This window comes from Schistocerca cancellata, unplaced genomic scaffold, assembly GCF_023864275.1.
Source record: "Schistocerca cancellata isolate TAMUIC-IGC-003103 unplaced genomic scaffold, iqSchCanc2.1 HiC_scaffold_17, whole genome shotgun sequence".
NCBI classification, from domain to species: Eukaryota; Metazoa; Arthropoda; class Insecta; order Orthoptera; family Acrididae; genus Schistocerca; species Schistocerca cancellata.
In genome coordinates this window covers 5001-10000 of record NW_026046082.1, presented here as the reverse complement: position 1 = coordinate 10000, position 5000 = coordinate 5001, and the positions used below count along the sequence as shown (strand labels likewise).

General features: G+C 54.4%; 1 non-coding gene across 1 annotated transcript in view; it reads right to left on the bottom strand.

The window, feature by feature from the left end:
* The window catches only part of LOC126110456 (small subunit ribosomal RNA), a 1909-nt gene extending 270 nt beyond the window's left edge, over positions 1-1639 (bottom strand). The window contains exon 1 of the ribosomal RNA XR_007523804.1: positions 1-1639. This exon is cut by the window's left edge and continues 270 nt beyond it. This is a non-coding gene — a ribosomal RNA (small subunit ribosomal RNA).
* Between the last annotated feature and the right edge of the window lie 3361 nt (positions 1640-5000).

Below are 5000 nucleotides of genomic sequence, written 5' to 3'. Positions count from 1 at the left end.
GAAGGAGGTTCAGCGGGTTACCCCGACCTTTCGGCCTAGGAAGACACGCTGATTCCTTCAGTGTAGCGCGCGTGCGGCCCAGAACATCTAAGGGCATCACAGACCTGTTATTGCTCAATCTCGTGCGGCTAGAAGCCGCCTGTCCCTCTAAGAAGAAAAGTAATCGCTGACAGCACGAAGGATGTCACGCGACTAGTTAGCAGGCTAGAGTCTCGTTCGTTATCGGAATTAACCAGACAAATCGCTCCACCAACTAAGAACGGCCATGCACCACCACCCACCGAATCAAGAAAGAGCTATCAATCTGTCAATCCTTCCGGTGTCCGGGCCTGGTGAGGTTTCCCGTGTTGAGTCAAATTAAGCCGCAGGCTCCACTCCTGGTGGTGCCCTTCCGTCAATTCCTTTAAGTTTCAGCTTTGCAACCATACTTCCCCCGGAACCCAAAAGCTTTGGTTTCCCGGAGGCTGCCCGCCGAGTCATCGGAGGAACTGCGGCGGATCGCTGGCTGGCATCGTTTATGGTTAGAACTAGGGCGGTATCTGATCGCCTTCGAACCTCTAACTTTCGTTCTTGATTAATGAAAACATACTTGGCAAATGCTTTCGCTTCTGTTCGTCTTGCGACGATCCAAGAATTTCACCTCTAACGTCGCAATACGAATGCCCCCGCCTGTCCCTATTAATCATTACCTCGGGTTCCGAAAACCAACAAAATAGAACCGAGGTCCTATTCCATTATTCCATGCACACAGTATTCAGGCGGGCTTGCCTGCTTTAAGCACTCTAATTTGTTCAAAGTAAACGTGCCGGCCCACCCAGACACTCAATAAAGAGCACCTTGGTAGGATTTCAACGGGGTCCGCCTCGGGACGCACGAACACGCACGAGGCGGTCGCACGCCTTCGGCTCGCCCCACCGGCAGGACGTCCCACGATACATGCCAGTTAAACACCGACGGGCGGTGAACCAACAGCGTGGGACACAAATCCAACTACGAGCTTTTTAACCGCAACAACTTTAATATACGCTATTGGAGCTGGAATTACCGCGGCTGCTGGCACCAGACTTGCCCTCCAATAGATACTCGTTAAAGGATTTAAAGTGTACTCATTCCGATTACGGGGCCTCGGATGAGTCCCGTATCGTTATTTTTCGTCACTACCTCCCCGTGCCGGGAGTGGGTAATTTGCGCGCCTGCTGCCTTCCTTGGATGTGGTAGCCGTTTCTCAGGCTCCCTCTCCGGAATCGAACCCTGATTCCCCGTTACCCGTTACAACCATGGTAGGCGCAGAACCTACCATCGACAGTTGATAAGGCAGACATTTGAAAGATGCGTCGCCGGTACGAGGACCGTGCGATCAGCCCAAAGTTATTCAGAGTCACCAAGGCAAACGGACCGGACGAGCCGACCGATTGGTTTTGATCTAATAAAAGCGTCCCTTCCATCTCTGGTCGGGACTCTGTTTGCATGTATTAGCTCTAGAATTACCACAGTTATCCAAGTAACGTGGGTACGATCTAAGGAACCATAACTGATTTAATGAGCCATTCGCGGTTTCACCTTAATGCGGCTTGTACTGAGACATGCATGGCTTAATCTTTGAGACAAGCATATGACTACTGGCAGGATCAACCAGGGAGCTGCGTCAACTAGAGCTGAGCAGCCGGCCGCCCGGGAGTGTGTCCCAGGGGCCCGCGCGAACACGCAAGCGTCCGCTCAATTATTCTGCAAACAGGAGGAGGCTGAGCTCCCCTGCACAATACACCTCGAAACCCTCTCAGGTCCCGGCGGCGCGCAGCGCCGTCCTAAGTACTTGGTCGGGTTCGAGAGAGGCGCAATCGCCCGGAGTTAGGCGAGTAGACGCTTTAGGTGCGACCACCCGTGCTCCCAACTGAGCTTGCCGCTGCCGACAGAGGCCCGGGAGCGTGCTGTCGTGGCATTGCCGGCGGGAGACAACACGCGCCACCTACGGTGACCGGCAGCTCCAACGCCAGCGCCACAGAAGGGCAAAGGCCCCACGTGGGTGCCGAAGCGAACTCTCCCAGCACAGCGCACGTGCCAACACGTCTGCACAACTGCGATACAAACCACCAGCGAGAACCGCTGGGGCGACCGAGCAGCAGACGGCGTCGCGGCGCCGAGTGCCGGGCGGCGGCGCATCCTCAACGCACACAGTCCTCAGTCGGACCAGCACACTGCAGATGTCCACCGCGCTTCGCACCGGGCCCGCGAGGACCCACTTTGGCCGCCCGGCGCCGCGCGCAGGGTGCCCCGGCGCGCAGCTGCGCCGCCTGCCGCGTCCGTCGGCCGGCGCGCCTGCCACTGGGCGCCCCCACCAGCCGGCTGTAGCGCGTGCGCCCACGCACCGCGCGGCCAGCACGCCGGGCGGCCCCCCCTCACCGGCCGGGGACGGTCCCACCCAGCCACCGCCGCGTATCGCTTCACACACAGATTTGCCCTTACTGATTTACCTCCAGCAACAACAACCGCACCACAATGGGTTTACCAGTTGTTCATTTGCGTTGCGTCACGTCACCAGCAAACGTAGACGTCCATCCCAGTTTGCAAATGCAACGATTATTGCATACCTGTCTGTTAGGTGTCACGACACACTACGTCTGCCCACATACACGCAACAAAATGTGCACGACTAGAGAACACGTGGGAGGTGGCCCCCTACGTATGCGATGTCCATTACGAGACCGACTGTCAACCAGCATCTGTACCATGTCGCAGATGTGGAACGCGGTGCACCATGCTATCACACTGTGTGAGAAGAGACGACTACGTTTGAATACACGCGCCACTACATCAACAGACGGCTCATGCTGATCGCCATCCAGGGCGTCCGTTACTCCCACACGTCTCTATGGCGTACCACACTGCAATGTAGCTGTTATGGGGAGACGGCACGTGGCTGAGTGCACAACATTTGGACCGTATGGTTCGCTGTTGTTGGGCGCAGTCGTACGGTCACACATGTGCCACAGCGTATCATTCAGTACATACGGACCTATGTGCAGTACAATGTGAGGATTAAGCTTACGATATCAGCGGACAGTGGACACAGGCCGTACCACGACGTAGACTGAGCGCTTCGACATGCGAATGCCAGTGAACAGCTGCGAAGGGCATTGAACACGCAAGCACCTGAACGACCAGCGTGCGAAGGCAGGGTGGAGGGGGGGGGGCGATGTACATCCTGCAGTTGTCCACATTACAGTGTACAGCGGGAGCATGTAAAAAGTAAGCAACACTTGCGAAGTGTTCAACATGAAACGACACACAAGAGGGTGGGCGGTGCGAGTAGCGAACTATATTCAGAGGGTTGTGGTTAGACAACACTAGATTAATGTAACGTGTCATATGCCAATTACAGAGCAGGTTAAGGCACAACGTGGGTTAGGTTAAGGCACAACGTGGGTTAGGTTAAGGCACAACGTGGGTTAGGTTAAGGCACAACGTGGGTTAGGTTAAGGCACAACGTGGGTTAGGTTAAGGCACAACGTGGGTTAGGTTAAGGCACAACGTGGGTTAGGTTAAGGCACAACGTGGGTTAGGTTAAGGCACAACGTGGGTTAGGTTAAGGCACAACGTGGGTTAGGTTAAGGCACAACGTGGGTTAGGTTAAGGCACAACGTGGGTTAGGTTAAGGCACAACGTGGGTTAGGTTAAGGCACAACGTGGGTTAGGTTAAGGCACAACGTGGGTTACGTTAAGGCACAACGTGGGTTAGGTTAAGGCACAACGTGGGTTACGTTAAGGCACAACGTGGGTTACGTTAAGGCACAACGTGGGTTACGTTAAGGCACAACGTGGGTTACGTTAAGGCACAACGTGGGTTACGTTAAGGCACAACGTGGGTTACGTTAAGGCACAACGTGGGTTACGTTAAGGCACAACGTGGGTTACGTTAAGGCACAACGTGGGTTACGTTAAGGCACAACGTGGGTTACGTTAAGGCACAACGTGGGTTACGTTAAGGCACAACGTGGGTTACGTTAAGGCACAACGTGGGTTACGTTAAGGCACAACGTGGGTTAGGTTAAGGCACAACGTGGGTTAGGTTAAGACACAAATTGCGTTACAAATTGCGTTACATTGCGGTACAAATTGCGTTACATTGCGGTACAAATTGCGTTACATTGCGGTACAAATTGCGTTACAAATTTGGTTAGGTTAAGGTGCAAAATGGGTTGGATTACAGTACACAACATGGTAAGAGATAGTGTGTTTGGGGGGGGGGGGGGGGGGGCAGGTTCGTTGGTAGTGATCATTGTAAGTGAATGTCTGAGGCAGCGTCAGTATGTCACAGCAGTTCTGTCTCGTCAGGATGCGCTTTTCGCTCGTGACTGGAGGCGCGCCGCGTCTGTGGTTGCGGCAAGGGAGTGGCAGACCTGTGTGATTCATTCCTGCCATTGTTTCTGTGCCGTAACAGGAGGCAGTGTGGTGGTGTTGGGTGCACCCCTGTGTAGGACATGTGTGGGTGTTGGTGGCTTATCTGAGCAATTGTGGATGTTGGACGGGTGGGATATTCTATTTTATAATTGGACCCCCTGGTGTGGTTATCATAGTGTGGATGGTGTACTGTGGCGGAGAGGATGCACCGGACGTTGGTCCATGCTGGTGCTTACATATCGTATCTGTGTCTGTTACAGGCAGAGAGTAATGTGTGATGGAGTGTCTCGCTGAGGTGTGGTTCATATTGTGTGCACAGACTTACAGCATGTATAGGGACAGCGGGAATTTGGCATATTGGATATAACTCGTCATGAAACGCAAGATATAGGGGTGGATTGCAACGTACGAGTGCGGGAAGAGTCCGCCGTTCATCCGCTTGGGTTGCGATTTGGGCGGTTGGGGTGGGGCACGTGCGGGTGCGGGTGGAGTGATTGTCGGTTGACTACTTCGTGCGACGCAGGCACTGGCGTTCGGGTTCCTGTGGTGGACAGATGATGCAGGCTTTGTGGGTGGCGTCGAAAAATGGGTACTGTGGGGAC